Genomic DNA, 23,127 nt, shown 5'->3' on the forward strand with positions numbered 1-23,127 from the left:
TATATATATATATATATATATATATACTGAGTTAAGTTATGGTGAGTAAAAAAAGTGACAAAAACCCTCCACAGCAAAGCAAATATGCATACAACTGTATGCTCATCTGCATGTCTTAGGCAGGTCTGCAACCCCGCCTTTCACCATTATGGTGAAAGGCGGGGTTGCAGACCTGCCTAAGACATGTAGATGAGCATACAGTTGTATTTACATTTGCATATTTGCTTTGCTGTGGAGGGTTTTTGTCACTTTTTTTAGTCACCATAACTTAACTCAGTATGGTAAACCCCATCCTTTAGCTTCTTTGCATAGCCAGTTACCAACCCCACACTGATGAGACCCATTAAGGTCGAAACAGCTGTCTGTGGGTGGGTTTTCTGGCTATGCATCTTAACCCTGGCTGTGCTCAAAGCTGTGACCATGCAGCAAGCTTAAGCCTACAGTATATGGAACCATGTTAAAAATGGTTTTTGAAGCAAAAAGTGGCACTGTGTGCTCATTTGCATGTCACTTCCCAGAATCCCTTGCTGCAGTGGAAGTGCTGTGTGCTGGGTGATAATGGTGAAAGGCGGGGTTGCAGACCTGCCTAAGACATGCAGATGAGCATACAGTTTTATTTACATTTGTGTATATATATATATCTATATATATCTATCAAACACACAAAAAGAATGTCGACACACTACATATATATGTGGAAAAACCAGACCCAATAAGTAATATTGACTATCTTGGAATTAAAAAATAAACCAAGTAAGCCTAGAGTAAATGGGATTTAAAAACATATGCACACTAAGGGCAGCAAAAAATACAAAAAGACTGTGACTGACTAAAATTTACAAAAATCAATAATGCTGAAAAATAAATCAAAAGCAAAAAATGTGTCTGCACAATGAGCCTGATAACTACAGTATATAAAGCGACACAAAGAAAGCTGAATATTTAAAAAAAAAAAAAAACCTGGTAAAGACCAAGGGGGAAGCACATGGGAGACAAAATGAAACAAAGACTCAAACCCTGAACAGCAATACAAAATATCAAAATAAAAAAAAGATGCATACAATGCCTGTGGTGGCTGCACAAAAGCAAGTAAGACACATGGCTGTATAATCACAAAAACCCAGTGCTGGTTGCACATATGAAACAACCTAGAGTAAGGGTTCCATAGGATATAATGACTCCAGATAGCAGAGAAAATGATACTCAGCCATATAGTGATGATGGAGTCAGTCCCACGGAGTTAAACTCCAGGATGTGTGAAAATAAGTCATACAGTCCACAGGATAAACTACAACTAACTAAAAAAAAACTCTCTATCAGCGCTTGATCCAATAAATAATATGTGGAATAATGTGAATACACTAAGACAAATTAATGATAAGTGCAAATACAATTGCAGCCAAGGGGACAACAAACAATAGACAGTTCCAAATCTAGTTAACAAAATACATACTGTATACAAAAGCAGTGTCCCCGGCGCTAGAAGGTTGATGACCACAATACCATATCCCAAGGACAGTCCTGGATGGAATAATAGTCCTGGTAGATGAATAATTGCACCAACGGGAGTTCTGATTGGAATAAATAGTCCTCAAAAACTCGATTCTAGGTGGTTTCTGTAATTACAAATGAACAAAGACACACCATTGCGCAGTATTGAAGACCACAAAGCCCTAACCAAGAAAAGGGAAAATCCCCACTTGCAAGATATATTCTTGTTGATTCAGGGGAGAGAATCTGTTTCAGACTCCTTCTCCACCTCGATATCCACGGACCCCACGTGGTTCACAAGATGAATCTCTTAACACTGGAAGGCGCCCTCACGGGAGCAGCATACACCGCAACAGCCAATATTGCAAAGAAATAAAAACAGCCTAGTGTACTACGCATGTACACTTTAATAACAAAAAAAAAAAGCCGCACTACTCACACTTACAATATGTAAGGGCAAGGGGTGCCGCTTACGGATGCCGTCCGCAACTTGTATCCAGCCAGGTAGGAGACACACACAGTCACATGCCGATTGATGACGTCAGCGGCTCGGGTCACCTCTCCAACACCAGATGGACACAGCGGTTGTTCAGCTCACATGCACTGTACTAAGCTCCTCTTCCACTTGCAGAGGATCGCAGCGAAGCAGGTTGCCAGCGGAGGAGAGCAGAAACACAGCGCTGGTGGGTGGAGGGAGGGAGTAACTAACTAAGTCCACAGGATAAGCACCAAGAGTCACACCAACAAAATAATGAATAGCTGCCTAGAGTGGACACTCAACGCGTTTCAGCCAAGGGGGCCTTCTTCCCGGAGTGGTAAAAGAGTAGTGGAGGCTTGCTAAGCTATATACTGTGTTCAATGAGTATCAGCGACGCCCTTTCCTGTTGGTGATCAGTAACGATGATGTTACTGGGGGGCGTCGTCGTCTGCACAGGTGCTGTAAGGTAAGGCATTCAGAGCTGTGGCATCCTTGGATACTGCAATCCCAGCTGATCACATAGCAACTCAGCTGCACATGGGCATATGCTGCAGATTGAAGCGTCTGAGTGCAGGAGTCTTAGTGAAGTCATCCAAACATTGAAAACAGATAGAGGCAGGATTCATTAAATTCTGATCTGTATCATGAAATTCAAAGATAAAAGCACAAAGATGTTAGACTACACATAGATGGTTCTGCCTAACAAAATATAAGGCATGTATAAAAGGGTAGCAGATACAAACAGAAGAACATATTGAGCATCTAAAAAATAGCCAATTGTTAAGAGAATAAATAGTAAAACAGAAAGAAGGGAAGTATAGTATAAAGGCAGGGGCAGAGAGAATACAGTGGGATGTACTTGTAATAGCAACAAATGTGTAAGTTGCTATGTCTCACAGTTACACTAAGCTATATGGTACAAATCACTAAGTAAAGTTATAAAAACATAGCAAAGCCCAGAGAGTCATTCATTCCCCTGGGTTGCATAGTATTTAGTAGAACAATCCAACGACATTCTTTTTTAAGAAGGGCTTTTTCCAAGTCCCCACCTCTAATACCCAGTGACACCCTATCAAGAGCAAAAGCTGAAATAAATGTACTATCAGCAGCATGGCACTGTAAAAAATGCCTTGCTACTGAAGTAATTTTTTTAAAGGCATCCAAATCCCGCTGGGCTGATCTAATATTCCTAGAATGTTCTAAAATTCTGAACCGAAGTTCGCGGGTCGTCATACCCAGTGCTTGACAAATCACCCAAAGAACAACATTCGTTTTTGACATAAATGTATTTATTGTGTATGTCGGATCTAGAAATAAAAGCCAGATGTAAATGACTAGTTTCCTGAACCCCTTAACCAGTGTCTGGACGTCGCCGCTTCACAATATCTAAAGCAGCTATCCCGCCTGGGATATTACCTGATCCGCAGTCCCTCAATGTCCAGGTACCCTCATTCCCTCAATGTTATACATTGGAGAGGTGGTGTTTCTTACCTGTCTTCTTGGTATGGGGAGATTCCGATGTCTTCCGTGTGAAGCTTGAGTCAGATCTGGAATAAAGCAGTATAGGTTATTTCGGTGTAGTATAGGGCAGTTAAGATATATAGGGTAAATAAGAGATCCAGAAACAGAGTGTGAGACAGACATAGAGTGTGGGTGAGAGACAGAGTGAGACACAGAGAGAGGGAGAGAGAGAGTCAAAGAGAGAGAGAGTGCAAGAGTCAGAGAGAGAGGAGAGAGAGACAGTCAGAGAGAGATTCAAAGAGAGAGTCAGAGTCAGAGTGAGAGAGAGAGGGTCAGAGAGAGAGAGAGGGTCAGACAGACAGAGAGAGGGTCAGAGACAGACAGAGAGAGAGGGTCAGAGACAGATAGAGAGAGACGGTCAGAGACAGATAGAGAGAGAGAGGATCAGAGACAGATAGAGAGAGAGGGTCAGAGACAGATAGAGAGAGAGAGGATCAGAGACAGAGAGGGTGAGAGACAGAGAGAGAGAGGGCGAGAGACAGGGTGAGAGACAAGGGGTGATTGGGGGGGTGATTGGGTGGGTGGGGTGACAGGGTAATTGGGTGGGGGGGACGGGGTGATTGGGTGATGGGGTATTGGGGTGGGGTGACAAGGTGATTGGGTGGGTTGATGGGGTGGGGTGACACTTCTGGTATCCTACACACACACACACACACACACACTCCCATACATGCACACACACCCACACACCCAGCATGTCACACACACACACACACACACACACACACACACACACACACACACACACACACACACACACACACACACACACACACACACACACACACACACACACACACACACACACACACACACACACACAGCATGTCACACACACACACACAGCATGTCACACACACACACACACACACACACACACACACACACACACACACACACACACACACACACACACACACACACACACACACACACACACACACACACACACACACACACACACACCATCCAGCATGTCACACACACATCCAGCATGTCACAAACACACACACACACATCCAGCATGTCACACATACACACACACACACACACGCTCTCTCTCTCATACATACACACTCATACACACACTCCCATGCATGCACACACACACATCCAGCATGACACACACACACACACACACACACACACACACACACACACACACACACACTCAGTCACAGAGACACACACACACACACACACACACACACACACACACACACACACACACACACACACACACACACACACACACACACACACACACACACACATCCAGCATGTCACACATACACACATCCAGCATGTCACACACTCACACACACACACGCTCTCTCTCTCATACATACACACTCATACACACACTCCCATGCATGCACACACACACACACACACACACACACCCAACATGTCACACACACACACCCAGCATGTCACACACACACATCCAGCATGACACACACACACACACACACACACACACACACACACACACACACACACACACACACACACACACACACACACACACACACACACACACACACACACCATGTCACACACTCACAGACACACATCCAGCATGTCACACACACACAGACACACATCCAGCATGTCACACACACAAAGACAGACAGACACAGCATTCGCTGGACACAAGGGGGGGTCGGGCGGGCTGTGGAGATGGTAATGCATGAGACAGGGGGAGCACTTACTTCCTCTATAAACAGCTCTGGAAAGGATTGAGGACGTCACTGCTCCTGCTCATATAGAGCAAACCAGCCATCCCAGGCGCTCAGCACACAGACCCAGCATAGGACACACACACACACACACACACACACACACACACACACACACACACACACACACACACACACACACACACACACACCATGTCACACACACATCCAGCATGTCACACACACACACACACACATCCAGCATGTCACAAACACACACACATCCAGCATGTCACACATACACACATCCAGCATGTCACACACTCACACACACACACACACGCTCTCTCTCATACATACACACTCATACACACACTCGCATGCACACACACACCCACACACCCAGCATGTCACACACACACCCAGCATGTCACACACACACACACACACACCCAGCATGTCACACACACAACCAGCATGTCACACACACAAAGACAGACAGACACAGCATTCGTTGGACACAAGGGGGGGGGTCGGGCGGGCTGTGGAGATGGTAATGCATGAGACAGGGGGAGCACTTACTTCCTCTATAAACAGCCCTGGAAAGGATTGAGGACGTCACTGCTCCTGCTCATATAGAGCAAACCAGCCATCCCAGGCGCTCAGCACACAGACCCAGCATAGTACACACACACACACACACACACACACACACACACACACACACACACACACACACACACACACACACACACACACACACACACACACACACACCATGACACACAGACCCAGCATAGCACACACACAGACACAGCATCCATTGGACACAAGGAGGGAGGGGGGGGGGTCGGGAGGGCTGTGGAGATGGTAATGCATGAGGCAGGGGGAGCACTTACTTCCTCTATAAACAGGCCTGGAAAGGATGGCGGACGTCACTGCTCCTGCTCATATAGAGCAAGCCTCCCCCCCCCAAATAAAAAAAAAGTATTGGCAGCGGGCCAACTCGAGTCAGGCCAATCAGAGAAGGGGATTTTTTTTTTCTAGCCTTGAGCAGGGGAAATTGAAAGAAGACCGCATGCGTTGCAGGGGCGGCCATTACGGGTCGCCACCGGGCCAAATCAAATCACTCCTGGCGAGCGGGCGACCGGATTTGTCGAGCACTGGTCATACCTATATATTTAAGTTTACAGGGACAGGTGAGACAGTAAATGACTCCTTTAGATTTACAATTTAAAGTATAGCCAATATTGTAGGTTTTAGTGTTGTCACTATTGGAAAATCTGTCAGTCTGTGTCATACATCTACAGGCCGAACAATTACTGCATTTCGAGAAGCCTTTTTTCCTAATGATAAGGAAAGTCTCACTGGTGTGGGGAGTGTAATGGCTATGTACCAGACGGTCTTGTAAGTTAGGTGAACGGCGACTTGTTAAATTAACCCTGTCACCTAGTGTATCCCTAAGTTACTCATCGGTACATAAAACAGGCCAGTGTTTTTGGAGAATGGATTTAAGTTCTCCCCATCTGTCATTGTAAGGTCCAATAAAGCGAATTTTGGAATCTGTCGTTTTCTTTTTTGGATGTAACAATGTTGTACGTTCATTTATTACACTGTCTTGGTACCCTTCATGGAAATTTTTTCTACTATATCCTCTAGATTTGAACCTCTTTTTCATCTCAGCTGCCCTATGTACAAAACATTCCTCTGTAGAACAATTGCGTTTTAACCTAATAAATTCACTACGAGGAATGCCCTTAATCTGATGCTGCTAGTGGAAGCTAGGAGCGTGTAAAATAGAATTAGTAGAAGTCGACTTCCTGAAGATATCAGTCCCCACATTGCCACTGGCATCAATAGAGATCTGAAGATCCAAAAAAGCAATCGATGTGGGGCTACATCTGTAGGTAAGTCGAATATTGTGTTCATTGTGGTTGAGCACATCAATGAAACTCCTAAACTCAGCGGCAGTGCCCTGCCATAGGATAAGAATGTCATCGATGTATCTCAACCACAACAGAACATGCGAGGTCAAATGGATATTATCCTCACAAAACACCACTTCCCTTTCCCACCAGCCCAAAAATAAATTTGCATACGAGGGGGCACAAGTGGCCCCCATCACTGTCCCTCTTGTCTGCAGATAAAAACGATTCTTAAAAACAAAAAAGTTATGGTGTAAAATAAAGGACAAAAGTTGTAGGAGTAAATCAATGAGATTAGGGCTGAATTGTGACATTCTAAGGAAGAACTCAGCAGCAGATAAACCGTCTTTGTGGCTTATAGACATGTACAGAGCTTCCACGTCACATGTGGCAATGATTGTATTTGCATCCACCGTGACACCATCGAGTCTGGATAGGACATCCATGGTGTCACGGAGATACAATGGCAATGCTTCAACCGCTGGACATAAATAGGGGTCCAGGAATTTACTACTGTAATAGGTTCACGTAAGCTACCGATACCGGCCACTATTGGCCTTCCTGGTGGATTAGTTAAGCTTTTATGTATCTTGGGTAATAAATAGAATGTAGCAGTCGTCGGATGTTTCGTGACCAGACTGTCTCTATTTTTCGATGTTATTGTACCCAAGGCACATGCTTCACTGAGAATTGTGTCAAGTTCAATTTTGAACTTGTTTGTCAGATCAGCAGCCAATTCCTTATAGCAAGTTCGGTCCCTTAACTGTTTGAAGGCTTCGCGTTCATACTGTGATTTAGGCCATACCACAACACTACACACACACACACACACACGCTAGAGAGGGTTCTGAAGAATTAAATGCTGAAATAATCTTGCACACACTAGTAGAAGGAAGCTAGGTAACAACGAATTATATGATTGCTGAAAATGCATGCACTTATAGAAGAATTAGTAATCTAATTAGATAACCTGTCCAAGATTTTCATCTAATTAAAAACAGAAAGAGAAATCATACACCTTAACTTAAATAGGTCATGGCAACATTATATATATATTTTTTTTTTAAAGTTATAAAAAAAAAAAACCCCATTGTGACCATCTACATTACTAGTGAATCAGAGCTAATCAAAAATGTACGGTGTTGGTTCAATAACAATAACCTAAAGAACAAAATGCTGCTGGCCAAGTGAGGTATCATCCAAGAAGCATTAATGAGCTAAACGTGCCTGCAGACTAACAATATTGGAGATAACTTGCTATCAGCTTCTGTATAACTTCTAGAAGAGAAACTTGTTCATCATGTGCCACTGCTGCACAGAGGGGGTTGTTTGATCCAATTAATATGCTACTATGTGCAGCCTACTATGGTCTTGCACTTATTTCGTTGTGCGATAGCTGAAGGTCTATAAGGAAACTTACACGCCTCCAGATTTCTTTCCACATTAATGGAAACCCCTATTATTTTCTCAATAGGAAAAAAAAATTCCATCTGCAACAATGAGTCATCATCACCTACTGCAGCATAACAACAGGCTTCTCCATCTCAGCCTCTGCATCCCTTCAGAGGGAAAGGACCATCTCTTATTGACACACACACACACACACACACACACACACACACATTTGTTTTCTTCTTATTTGTATATGTAAAGCCTGTGACAATGTATAATTCTACATTCTACGCTGGCAATTGTTTGGTGCACCTGTTATAAAATCCTGGATTTTTTGGCCAACATAATGGCTGCTTCAGTCAGTGTAACTCAGCAGCTACAATGTATCCTTATATTACCAAGGTAACATTATCTATTGTTACAATTTACAGATCCAACTGCTGGGAACATTGGCAACAAATTATCACAAATCTTGCACTGCTTGGGAGGTGAGCTAAACTCGCTATAGAAAATCAAAGGATGTGTTAAAAACTCATTAAAAATGGTATTAAGAATTGAAAAATATTATTAGAACTGATTTATTTTAAAAATCCATATAAGATTTCACATCTTGCTGCTTTTACTTCCCGCCGAGCAGTCTGAAAAACAATTCACCATGAAATGTAGTGCTCGAAACTTTCCTACTGAATATATTATTGCAGAAGGGGTAATGAGAGGCTAGTTATTTAGAGCTAATTTAATTCAGACGTATAACAGGAAAACAGACTGAAAATGGAACATTAGTGCTTCTAAAAGGCTGGGCACAACAATTAAAAACAAGGATTCCTGTAAGGCAAGAAATCATCTAAATGAATGATTACATGATTAAGATTTAAAGAGGCAATCCAAACAGTACTTTAAATAAATAAATATATGGACACTTTCATTACCTTTATTGAAAACAAATTACCTAAATGAATGATTGATTGGTTCTCCCATGATTGATCAGCAAAATCCTGCTTCCCAGGGTTCACTAAACAGCTGCCTTTCAGTTTCAATCAATCCTTCAGTCCGTGTAACTCAGCAGCTACAATGTATCCTTTTATTACCAAGATAACATTATCTATTGTTACAGTTTACAGCTCAAACTGCTGGTGATATTGGTAACAAATGATCACACACAGGAAAGTGTTACAAAAAAATCTTGCACTGCTGGGGATGTGTGCTAAAACCCGCTATAGAAATCAAAGGATGCTCATTATATTAAAACTCACTAAAAATGGCATTAACAAGTGAATTCAAAAATAGTTTTTTAGTAAGCATAATTTAATACTAAAGAAATGTTTTTTTTTATTTTTTAACACAGGATATTGCATGGATTGCTCCATTGCAACAAAAAAATTGCAAGAAATTGAACTATACCTTTGTAGACTATACAATACAGTTGTGAAAAGCACATGATACAAAAAATGTCTGATTATTTTTCAACAATAATTTCTCTTTGTGAATACATATTGTATTTGTTAGTCATTTCTGACAAAAATGTTAACACACTGATAGAAAACTGCTGCAATGAAGTGGTAAGAAAGTAATACTGTAGAAGTAATTGCGCCCATCCTTACCAAAGTTGTAAATCTACATTTATTTTTGTGCTAACCATACCGGAGACCTTATCCCGTTCATTGTTTCACAGGTGTTCTCTTTCCTTCATTGTTTCACAGGTGTTCTCTATCCCCCAATATCATAGCACTATATGAACAACAATTACTCCTCACCTCTGCTGGTGTTACCCCTGGCATTCGTATATCCAGTGTATAATCTGACGAGCCTGGAGACATTACAGGCCGTGTTGTTCCCAAGCAGTCATTGGAAAGAAATCTGGATGGTTCCTTATATCTTCAATAAAAAAAAAATGAAAAATAAACATTTTAAGTTTCTTTTTTTTATTCCATCATGAACTCTGTTCTACATGCCTACAAGTTACAGTAATGAGCTCTATTTTGTAACTACAAATCAAGTAATTAAGACAAGTTCAATATCTTTTCTTCAGATATAAGTAGCAAACCGTACACATGCTGAGAAGACAACACATTTAGAAAGTGAAGTACAGTATTAGTTAGTAAAAAGGACTAAAACTGGAAATTCTAAGTGCATAGACAATGAAGGCTGTGAGCTGCGACAGAGGTAGAGGCTGTGATATAAGTAGATAATAGGACAGTATATAAAAGATAGCTGTATTTATTTATTTATCTTACTACAAATAAATCATTAAACCATCTTGGTAACGGGATCCAGAAGAATAGGAATAGGTTTGATTAGGCTCCTAAACCTAGACTATAGGCAATATGACAGCTGCAAACAGTTCACACTCATTGATACTTTTTGTAATACGCAGTAAAGTTTGCAGCAGTATCTTTCACTTTCCAGAATGCTGTAGAAGAAGCTTGGACAGCCAAACTGTTCATTTTCAGCATGGAGGGGGGGGCAGTGGACAGGAGGGGGGGGCAGTGAACAGGAGGGGGGGGGCAGAGGACAGGAGGGGGGGCAGTGGACAGGAGGGGGGGGCAGTGGACAGGAGGGGAGGGGCAGTGGACAGGAGGGGGAGGGCAGTGGACAGGAAGGGGGGGCTGTGGACAGGAGGGGGGGCTGTGGACAGGAGGGGGGGCAGTGGACAGGAGGGGGGGCAGTGGACAGGAGGGGAGGGGCAGTGAACAGGAGGGGGGGGCAGTGGACAGGAAGGGGGGGCTGTGGACAGGAGGGGGGGGCTGTGGACAGGAGGGGGGGGCAGTGGACAGGAGGGGGGCAGTGGACAGGAGGGGTGGACAGGAGGGGGGGGCAGTGGACAGGAAGGGGGGGCAGTGGACAGGAGGGGGGGGCAGTGGACAGGAGGGGGGGGCAGAGGACAGGAGGGGGGGGCAGTGGACAGGAGGGGGGGGGCAGAGGACAGGAGGGGGGCAGTGGACAGGAGGGGGGGGGGCAGTGGACAGGAGGGGAGGGGCAGTGGACAGGAGGGGGAGGGCAGTGGACAGGAAGGGGGGGCTGTGGACAGGAGGGGGGGCTGTGCACAGGAGGGGGGGCAGTGGACAGGAGGGGGGGCAGTGGACAGGAGGGGAGGGGCAGTGGACAGGAGGGGGGGGCAGTGGACAGGAAGGGGGGGCTGTGGACAGGAGGGGGGGGCTGTGGACAGGAGGGGGGGCAGTGAACAGGAGGGGGGGGCAGTGGACAGGAGGGGAGGACAGGAGGGGGGGCAGTGGACAGGAGGGGTGGACAGGAGGGGGGGGCAGTGGACAGTAGGGGGGGCAGTGTCGCACACACTCAGTCACACACACACACACACACACACACACACACACACGTCTCAGTCCCGTGATGCGCCCTTTCTCAGTTCCGTGCGGCGCCGCAGGTGGGAGGGAGGTGGGGGAGCGACACACGCAACACCTACCTGTACTTCCGGCCGCCGCCATCTTCTCACTCGGCGCCGCGAGGGAGGAAGGGGGTCCACCAAACTTACGCGCCGCGTGGCAGCCTGTTCCCCCGCCGGGGAGGGAGTGGAGCGGGAGGGAGTGGTGTGTAGCGGGAGAGAGGTGAGTGGAGCGGGAGGGAGTGGTGTGTAGCGGGAGGGAGGTGAGTGGAGCGGGAGGGAGGTCAGTGGAGCGGGAGGGAATGGAGCGGGAGGGAATGGAGCGGGATGGAATGGAGCGGGAGGGAGGTGAGTGGAGCGGGAGGGAGTGGAGCGGGAGGGAATGGAGCGCGAGGGAGGAAGGGGGTCCGCCATCTTATTCGCCGCGTGGCAGCCTGCCTGTTCCCCCGCCGGGGAGGGAATGGAGCGGGAGGGAGTGGTGGGTAGCGGGAGGGAGTGGTGTGTAGCGGGAGGGAGGTGAGTGGAGCGGGAGGGAGGTGAGTGCGGGAGTGGAGCGGGAGGGAGTGGTGTGTAGCGGGAGGGAGTGGTGTGTAGCGGGCGGGAGGTGAGTGCGGGAGTGGGAGGGAGTGGTGTGTAGCGGGAGTGGAGTGGTGTGTAGAGGGAGTGGAGCGGGAGGGAGGTGAGTGCGGGAGTGGAGCGGCTTCCGGGCGCGTCTTAGGTGGGCGCGTGTCCCCCCGCCGGGGAGGGAGTGGAGCAGGAGGGAGGTGAGCACCGGGGAGGGGGGGAGGTGAGTGTGATGGGGGGGGAGAGGACAGAGATGTGTGTGTGTGTGTGTTTTTTTTTTTGGACCTTTGGCCCTTCACTCTGCCTCAGGCCAATGAGAGGTGTGGGAGGCGGGCCAAGGGGGTGGTGTGAGTGTGTGAGCCCAATGAGAGGTGTGCGGGGGCGGGCGGGCTAAGGGACCAATGAGATTGCTGCTAGTGATGCAGACATACAGTGCTTTCAGAAATATATAGTAGATTTGTATAAATAAATGGAGGTGTAGGAAGCCATTGATGATGGGAATAAAAGCTGGATGTAACTGAAACTTCATAGATAGACCCGCCAACATTTTTGTACATAAAAAATACGTTCTATTGTAGTTCCTCTACTTGTACAGTACTGTAGGGAGGCACTACTAAGCAAGTCCTATGGAAGTCCCTTAACCTATGCAGCTTACCTTTTGGGTCAGTGGTGGGATTCGTTTTTTTTTTAGCAACAGGCTCTCTCTCATCGGGGGGGGGGGGGGGTGTTTTGTGGTTTTTTTTTAACGTTTTATTCCGTTGAACAGGACTGCACAGGGGGAGGGGAGGGAAGAGACCAGAGCCCCCCTCACATCTCCCGCAGACCCTCAAATCTCCCCCAGACCCTTTCACATCTCTCACAGCCCCCCTCATATATCTCCCAGCCCCCCTCACATCTCTCCCAGCCCCCTCATATATCTCCCAACCCCCTCACATCTCTCCCAGCCCCAATCACGTCTCCCCCAGCCCCCCTCACAGCTCTCACAGGCCCCCCACACGGTTCTCCCAGCCCCCCTAACATCTTACGCTGCCCCCCTAACATCTTATGCTGCCCCCCCCCCACGTCTCTCCCAGCCTCCCTCACATCTCTCCCAGTCCTACTCCATGCCTACCTGGGAGGACACAGTCACGGGGAGGGCTCCCCCGGCTTAAAGAATTAGCTAGTACTGTAGTAGAATATCTTGAGTCAGAGCAGGAGAGAACTGCATGTGGTGAGGAGCGCTCTATAGCAGCAGACAGAAAGTTCCGGGTCAGACTGCTAGATGCTGCACCTCCCCTGCAGTCCTGCTCTGACTCTCACTCAAGTAATTCTATTACCGGATAATACATTAAGCCCGCTGCCGCATACCATCTCTCGCCGCTGCCTTTTAAGCACCGGTTCAGAAATCCTAAGAACAGGTTCGCATGAACCGGCGCAAACCGGCTGAATCCCACCACTGCTTTGGGTGCCCGAAGAAGTAGTCACTACGCCATGGGATCTGGCACTCTGGGTTTCCCATGACGTAGTGGCTATGTCTTGACCAAAGAGTGCTTATATTCCCAGCTTTGATCGTGTCTTGTGTTCTCATGGAGCTCAGGACGCGATCTGAAATATAGGGAAATGGAAGAGAACTCTTTTTCCGGACTGTAGCCCCTCTGGCACTCAAAGGATTAATAGGTAAACCTGGTCTTACATAACTCAAAAGTGTAGTGTACCTGCTAAAAGGTACAATTGGAGGGTATGGAGTAGAATGATGTGTAATTGTCTTAAATCTATGTTGTTTAATGGCTATATGTTTTATTATTACAAGAATTAATCTATTTTTATGAAACCACTAGCTGATATACCCGGCGTTGCCCGGGATTTAATTTTCCGACTGGGTGGCTGGGAGGCGGTGGGTGCGAGGCAGTGACTAGGTGGGTGGGAGTGACTGGGTGGGAGGGAGGCAGTGACTGGGTGGGTGGGAGGCGGTGAGTGGGTGGGAGGCGGTGAGTGGGTGGGAGGCGGTGAGTGGGTGGGAGGCGGTGAGTGGGTGGGTGGGAGGCGGTGAGTGGGTGGGTGGGAGTCGGTGGGTGGGAGGCGGTGAGTGGGTGGGACGAAGGCAGTGGGTGAGTGAGTGGGAGGCAGTGGGTGGGTGGCGATGGGAGTTAGGGAGTGGGTGGTCCGCGGGAGAAAAGCAGAGTGGGCGGGTGCGGCACTCCGTTCCCGGCACTTGTCCCCCCCCTCACCTTGGTCCCGAAAATGTTCCCGGCGGCACGCGTGTCCGTTCAGCCACCTAACCCCGGTCAGTGGCGGTCGTGTTCCCCCCCCACCCCTCGGTCCCGCGGGTGTGGAGGAGAACAGTGGTGAGTGATGTGGGCTTAGTGGCGCTTGTTCCCCCCCTCACCTATGTCCCCGGCGCTAAGGGCCTGTGGCGGGCGTGTAGCTGTGCGCGACTCATTGGAGGCGCGTGCAGGAGGGTGTGCAGGAGGGTGTCTTGGCAGCGGCGGCTCACTGCTGTTGTCGCGCTGACCTCTGTCCCCCCCTCACCTCTGTCCCAGGCGGTCGTTCCCCACCCCCGGTCCCGCGGGGTGAGGAGGAGAAGAGGAGAGTGGCCAGGTGGTTGTGCGGCACTTGTTCCCCCCCCCCCCCCCTTCACCTCGGTCCCCGGCGAGCCCGCGGAATGAGGAGAAGAGGCGGGTGGGCGGAGGGTGTGAGGCGAGGCAGTTGGATTGTGCGGCGGTGCAGGCGTGTGGGTCGCCACTTCTCAGAGGTGCACGCGGTGTGAGGGTGGTGTGAGTCCCATAGCCTGCGAAACCCTGGCTGTGACGTCACCCCACCCCGCAGGCCAATGAGAGTGGGAGGCTGAGAGTGAGAGGCGTGGCAGACCCACAGACAAACCAGATTTCACTTTTATATATATATATATAGATTTGCTGCCAGAGACGCCCCTAAAAGGCGTGGAAAGATTTAAAAGGAAAATGCAGGTGGTCCTCTTTTACCAACGTCCTGGTTTCCGACGGATGCCTTATCCAACGTCGCATAATGCAGTCTGCCGGTCCCCGTCACCGATTAACATGGGACCCGCAAGCTGACGGTCCGTTAACCGACGGCGGCTAGTGGGACGCATTCTGTCGGAAAAGCGAGGACCGCCTGTAGTGAGCTTCATCTGAATGGGTATTCATTATGCGTAGTTCTGGGCTTGTGCAATTTGTAAAGTGGTCTTGGGCAAAAACCTACAACTACAGCCGCAGCCCCTTTTATTCTCCGATCTTTTTCAGGGATTTTATCCGAATGCCACGCACTTCACCGCGTTCATGCCGCATTCATGTTACATTCATTCCGGCGTTACCCGCAGGTTGATGTGTTCATTGATGTTTTTATTGATAATGGTTCAGATTTAATAATTCAATTCTTCGCGTATCCGCCAGATGGCAGATATTCATGAGTTGTAATGCGCATGCGCTTCAGTAATGTGTCGACTTGCAGGTGTTTGAAAAAAATACCACAGTGACAGTGGCCCATTGTAAATTGACCTTGGTACTGAAGAAGTTACAATAATGTATCAATTTAGGCTTTTCATATTAAAAAATACATGCGCAGTGTCTGGTATTGTTTTATTGTCCTGCGAGTCCCGACATAAGTGCGCCACAGCGGTCCGTGTTCCAAAAACCCGACATACACTGGCGACACACTTTATTCGAGCTTGGCTAGTCCCACGAATTCGGGTATACCCGGGTGTATTGAGGTTTGTGACTGTTTTCTGCCCGAGTGCATTGAGTTATTTTCCAAGCAGGGATTGAAGCATTTTATTCCCGCTGGCTGCAATACTGCACAGTATATATATATAAACTGCATTACAATTCATGAATTTATGCCATCTGGTAGACACGCGAAGCATTGCAGCCTATTAAATCCTAATCATTATCATTTAACAGATCAGCCGCCCATCAGCCAGGCATGAACCCAGGCTGGGAAGGCAAATGCAACGGGGCTTGTCAGAGGTTAGGAGCGGCGCATTCCAGGTATCTGCCAGGTACATACCGGGTATTTGCTCGAATAAAGTGTGTCGGTGCAGTAACGTACGCTTATTTAATATGGGCTGCGATTAATGCAACAGATGATAAGATGGCAACAGTTGGTCAAATTTATCATTATTTTAGCGAAAACTATGACTTTTACAAATCTTCACCAGATGCTCATGTGTGGAAGTGTGCAATAAGGAAAAAGTTATGTATCGATCCGTGTTTTTTTCGTTTGATCCCGCACACGGTACGTTAAAAGAGGGTATTGGTGTGTAGCAAATGTATCTTTGATCATGGAGAATTCAAAAGGCGATAGGTCATGTTAAAACCAACTAAGAAACGTCAGTCGCAGGCAAGCAATGCGCCTGCACCAGCACCGGCTTCCAATAACGGTCCGACCGTCAGTGAAAACCTGGTGACCGGCAACCCTTGCTGTCTGTCCCCACCCGTATATCTGCAGCCTGAGCCGGATTTCGCGTACAGATTCCAGCAAGCTTGCATGTACCAAAGCGATTTCCAGCCTCATCAGCTGACTACAGGTGTAGTAGTCCTGTTGTCACCTGTCAACTACGTGTATAATCAAGAATACAGGACTGGCAGTGGCTCGGCGCCAGCTGATTGGCAAAGTCTATGGTGAGTAATGTTGCCGTATTTTATTCTGTTTTTGAAATAGCAACATCAATGCACAGTCAAGCGATTCTCCTGTAAGCAATATCATTGGCTGAGCAGCTTCTACAGTAGATACTGAACAATTGGTGCAAAGCTAGACGCATGCGCATTGGAACCTTCTTGAAATGCATATGCGTGTCATCACATCGACGGTAGGCATGAGAACAAGAGAACGTTCCCCGAGGAAATTATTGGTGGGACTGACTGTGGGAACTTCTTTAGGGGACTGACTGACCCTTACAGTAAAACTTGTACTTTTGTTTTTCCTCAGATAAGAAAACTTTATCATCACATGCGGAAAACGGCAAATGGAGGGATTTCGATGGATAATATCGCTTTGTGTAAAAAAAAAACACGCACCGGAGTCATCAGTTTAGTGGCCATTGTTATTGATTAGGATAGAATACTGTAACTGAGAACTTCATAGAAAACCTGAAACAGTATGCTGTTGTTTTCAGACCGTATACAATACTTTTTTTATATATATACTGTATAATAAACCCGAAAAATAAAAAGTATGCATTTATTCTACATGTATTCCAGTACGTATGTGTATTCTATACCCATACAGCATGTATTGGTTTATTACTCTTGTGATGTACTGAGCTTACCTACAGTATACAGTACAGTGCAGTGTATTGTGCAGTGTACGGACTGCATTCTGCTACGAGACCACTGCTGAGCCTCATAATGGGGTGCCCCAATTTGATAATAGGTTACCCGATTTGGAGGATACCTGACTCTTTGGCTCCTACGGAGCTGTTCTTCTGCAACTCCCTCGGGGGAGTAATAAACACAGTCCTGAGGCTCAGCCTCTTCCCTTGAGGGGAGAAATGTCTCTGAACAGTCTCTGTTAGGCACAAAGCACGGGCTCTGTGCATCCAAAGGCTGGCCTGTTGGTGCCACCTTAGTAGGCATTGGCCTTTGGGGCCCTTTATCCGTAGCTCCTCCGGGAGATGCCCCTTCTGTGAAGTAGTCCCTTTGAGAGGGTACTTCCATAGGAACTTCAGGAGTTTCAGAGTGGGTCTCATTATGGACAATCTCTTCACCCAGCTCTGATAAGTCGGACTCACCGTTGAGCCGTGTGGCCAGTATCTCTGCGTCCTCATCTCCCACTTGTGGAATGGGGAGAAGATGATTACAGTGCCATACCTTTACCCGGCCTTCAGTGTCTTTGATGCGATAGACCGGGAGGCCAGGCATCTGAGATTCTATTTCATCTACCCCGTCTCTCCATCGGTCAGCTAATTTGTGTTTTCCCGGGACTCCCAGATTTCTAAGTAACACAGCGTCCCCAGGACGAAGTTCCCGATATTTGACCTTATGATCGTATCGCCTTTTATTTCCAGCGTTCAGCTTAGCTGTAGACTTCTCAGCCTGTTGATAGGCCTGCTGTAAACTGTTTTTAAGTCTTTGCACGTATTTGAAATGGGTAGCATTGTGTATCCCATCCGTCGAAACTCTAAGACGTACGTCCACTGGCAGCCTCGCCTCTCGCCCAAACATGAGGAAGTATGGGGAGAATCCAGTTGACTCGTGTCTGGTGCAATTGTACGCATGCACCAGGGCCTCCACGTGTCTACTCCATTCAGTTTTCTGAGCACTCTAGTGTTCCGAGCATGTCCAGTAAGGTTCGATTAAAGCGTTCGGGCAGTGCATCTCCTTCGGGGTGATACGAGGTCATTCGTGACTTGGCGATGTTCAGCATTTTGAGCAGTTCTCTGATCAAGGTGCTCTCGAAGTCCCGCCCTTGGTCGGAGTGAAGGCGGTTGGGAAGACCGTAGTGCATGAAGTACTTCTCCCATAATATTTTTGCCACTGTGATGGCTTTCTGATCTTTCGTGGGGAAGGCCTGGGCGTACCGGGTGTAATGGTCCGTGATGACCAGCACGTTGCATATTCCCCAGCTATCGGGCTCAATGCATAGAAAGTCCATACACACAAGTCCATTGGGCCAGAACTCTTCAGATGGCCCATAGGGGCTGTTCTGGTGGGCAGGGTATTGCGCTGTATACACCTAGTACAACGGCGACAGTGGCGTTCAACGGCCTCTCGCATCTTGGGCCAGAAAAAACGGTCTCTGACTAACCCAAAGGTCTTCTCTATTCCGAGATGTCCATGCTCATCATGTAGGGACTTCAACACCATGTATTGCAAGTTCTTAGGGAGGACTAGTTGTCGCCTATCCGGGTGGTTGTGGTATTGCACCACCCGATAGAGTAAGCAATTGTCTATTTTGAATTTGTCCACTTCCCGCATGAGCAAGGCCACCAAGTCATTGGGAGCACGCTTCAGAAGGGCTGGGTTCTTCTTTTCAACGGCTTGCCTAATGATACTGACGACAGGATCTCGTATTTGGTAGTCTACCAGATCTTTCCACCGTAGCACCTTGTCATGCGTTATTTTCATCCACTTTGGGTTGCAGTAAGCGGCTGGGACAGCCTGCGACTGGCATCCCAATGAATCTGCCACTCGTAATTCTGAGAAGGCCACTTGGTCGTTAACGATGGCGACAGTGCTACACATAGCTCGCACTCCGGGTCCTGGGAGTTCTTCCCATTCCTCGTCATCTTGAGTAGCAAGTAGCCCTGGCCTTCGGAAGAGGGCGTCAGCCCCGACATTCAATGGTCCCGGCTTATACTTCAGGGAGAAGCTGTAATTGTTCAGAGCGGCCAGCCATCGGTGTCCTGCTGCATCTAATTTGGCCGACGTATTGATGTATGTGAGGGGATTGTTATCCGTCCTTACCTCAAACGTTACCCCGTAAAGGTAATCGTGGAGCTTCTCGGTGATCGCCCACTTGAGAGCCAGGAACTCCAACTTGTGGACGGGGTATTTCTGTTCACTTTGTGTCAGACTGCGACTGATATAGGCGACCGGCCGAAGGCCTTCGGGGTGCTTCTGGTGTAGGACGGCACCCAGTCCATTGAGACTGGCATCCACATGCAGAACGTATGGTTGTTAGGGATCAGCATACGCCAGCACCGGCGCTTCGGTGAGACATTTCTTCAATTTCAGGAAGGACTGTTCAAACTCCGACGTCCATTTATCACCAAACAGTTGGCGAGCCGATACGGCCTTCCTTCCGGTCTCTTCGGGGTATATCTTCAACAGGTTGTTCAGGGGGTTTGCTCTACTAGAGTACCTTTCCACGAAGCAACGATAATACCCACAAAACCCCAGGAAGGATCGTAGTTCTGTGACATTCTCTTGACGCGGCCAGTTCACGACCGCTTCTACTTTGGCTGGGTCGGTGGCAATCCCTTGAGCCGACACGATGTGTCCCACGTAGGTCACTGAAGTGTGACAAAACCGGCACTTGTCTAGGGACAATTTCAGCCCTTCCTTCCCAAGACGGTCGATCCCTTTAAGCAGCCTTTCTTCATGCTCCTCCAGAGTTCTTCCGAAGACAATGATGTCGTCCAGGTAGACGAGACACTCCCGAGAGCTCATGTCCCTGATAGTCTTCTCCATCAGTCGTTGGAAGGTAGCAGGGGCCCCACATATACCTTGGGGCATATGTGTAAATTGGTAAAACCCAAGGGGGCAGACGAAGGCTGTTTTCTCCTGATCATCTGCATTCATAGGTACCTGATAGTACCCAGATCGTAGATCGAGCACGCTGAACCATTGGCTTCCATTCAGAGCATTCAGGATCTCTTCAATGTGAGGAAGGTTGTACTGATCCGGTATCGTATGATTGTTCAGAGTTCGATAGTCGACACACAGTCGTACTGACCCATTCTTTTTCCGCACCACCACTATGTGTGACGCGTAAGGCCCCCGAGACTCCGTCATAATCCCAGCGGTTTCCATGTCTTGAATGACGTTCCTCACATCGCCCACATCCCGCGGAGCGATGCGACGAGAGCGTTCCCGGAACGGGGTGGCATCACTCAGTCGAATGGTATGTTGGGCTCTGCAACTGCACCCCACATCCATCTCACTCGTGGAGAACACATGTCGTCATTGATTCAACTGGGTTGTCAGCCGTTCTTTCCACTTGGTGGGCAGCGTCGACTCGCCGAAGTTGAAATCCAGATGGACTAACCGCTCATTCACGGCCGCCGCCTTCACCTGGGGCGTGGCTTCTACAGGGCTGACCGGATATATGCAACCCAACTTCTGGTCGACATCAAATTCCATCGGAAAGGGGGAGAGATTCTGCACATACACATGGATTCGTAGAGGGATCTTAGTCGTCCACTCCCTCACTTCGGGTAGTACCCTATACCCTCTCCGAGTTTCTTCCTCAGGGGTACTTTCCAGAGAGAAAAGCTGATCGCTCCCATCTCGTTCGGGATAACAGCACCAGACGGCCATCCGTTGCACTCCCCCTGGTAATATGATCGTCAGTCCACGTTGCCGATTGTAGAGGTCCCCGTGACGCTCCAGGGCATATACCCGATAGCACTCTTCTCGTAGGACGGGAGCTAGTGGCCACTCGTTAGTCTCTTTCAGATATGCTCGGATTACCGCTTGCACTATATCAGTGTTGGTTCCCAAGATGATTGGATACTTGCACTGATCTTGGGGCTCCGGGCATACCATGGCCGCTACATGCATGGGGTGTGTATTGCCGGTGTTCAGTTGAAGTATTTGCAGTTGCACCCTTGCAATCCCATCGATGGGGTAGTCTTCATTACTTAACCCCCTAACCTTCATATGTTCGGCCGAACTTAGGGGACAGTGTCTAAGGTGCTGGTCATAGAATTTGCGATATATAATGGTCACTTGTGATCCCATGTCCAGTAGGGCCGATGCATAGATCCCTTCCACTACCACCCGCACGATGGCCGCGGGGCCTACTTGACTGTAAGCTTCCCTTGGGGATACAGCATCACCGGAGCCGGCGTCAGGCAGGCCCTCTGGGGTTCTAGGAGGGGGTTCGGAATCAGACTCCGCCGTTTGTACTCGGCATACCATTGACCGGGCTGGGTTTCTTCTATCGGGAGGTTTTTCCTCTGGAGGGTCTTCCCTTTCCGGACAATTGTTGGAGAAGTGGCCCTTCTTCCCGCAGGTATAGCAAACTACATCGCGACGTTCCGGGCGAACCTTGTACGTGGAAGAGGACCTCTCGGCAGCACGGCCTTCCCTGGCAGGCAACTGGTGAGTCACTTCCTCCTTCGGGGTGGAAGATTTCTTACCTGTTGGGGCAGCGGGAACTGCGGAGTCACCCTTGATGGAAGCTTTGGTCTTTTTGGATTCATGGAAATGTCGCTGCACTTCATGTTCTCTGATGTACTCCATTAAGTCCACGTATTTAGGGGGTACTACAGCGATCGGTGCGGCCCACATCATTATAGCTATGTTGTGATCAGGCAACGACCCCTTGAGTAGCTGTTTGAGTCGGTATCGGTACGCATCGGCGGCGGAAATTATATTTTTGTTCAGGAGGGTCCCCAGTGACAGCTGTAGATCGCAAACGAAAGCAGATAAATCCTGTCCTTCTTTTTGGCGAAGAGCTTTGAACTGAGCCATTGGCTCATCCTCGTCGTCTTTTCGGGTAAAGGACTGAACTAGCATTTCTACTAGTTCCTGTGCAGTAACTTCTCCTTCCACGTCTCGGTGCGTCCGTACCAGCCGGGCGGCTGGGCCTCGCAGGCACTCGACCAGCCTCTGTCTTTCGCTGGCTTCGGAGCACGACCACTCCGCTATTGCTTGAAGCGTATGGTCCCTCCATGCCTCGATCCCTTCTTCTCCCGCCGGCGTCGGCAAAATCCCAGAAAAGGCCTTGAGTTTCCGGTAGTTCTGTGCTTGGGCCGAAATGGTTACAGCTTCTACTAATTGGGAGGCTATCGTGTTCACGGAAAGATCTCCACTAAGGGTCTGACTACTGGTCCCAGTTCCTACGCTAGGCATGGTTGGGGGCCCGCCAGGCCGTCTATCAGGGGTAGGTGATGTGGGTGGGCTCCTCGCCCAGCTGGCGACACCTCCTAACCCGCTCGGGGTGAAAGAGACCTTAGGGGGGTCTACCCTGTGAGGCGTACTGGTCACTCGCTGGCTCGTGTGTGGTCCAGTACTGGTGGACGCTTCTTTGGAAGCCTGGGTGTCAGGATAGATCATGAGGCAATATAATAAA

General features: G+C 48.3%; 1 long non-coding RNA gene across 1 annotated transcript; it reads right to left on the reverse strand.

Moving 5' to 3' along the window:
• Positions 1–827: 827 nt before the first annotated feature.
• On the reverse strand, positions 828–10,355 carry LOC142470735 (uncharacterized). The gene is made up of 3 exons (XR_012789319.1): positions 10,244–10,355; positions 1,937–2,606; positions 828–1,616 (listed from the first exon to the last, which is right to left on the reverse strand). It is a non-coding gene; the product is annotated as an uncharacterized LOC142470735 (long non-coding RNA).
• Positions 10,356–23,127: the final 12,772 nt, after the last annotated feature.

Source organism: Ascaphus truei, chromosome 1, assembly GCF_040206685.1.
Source record: "Ascaphus truei isolate aAscTru1 chromosome 1, aAscTru1.hap1, whole genome shotgun sequence".
In the NCBI taxonomy this organism is placed as follows: domain Eukaryota; kingdom Metazoa; phylum Chordata; class Amphibia; order Anura; family Ascaphidae; genus Ascaphus; species Ascaphus truei.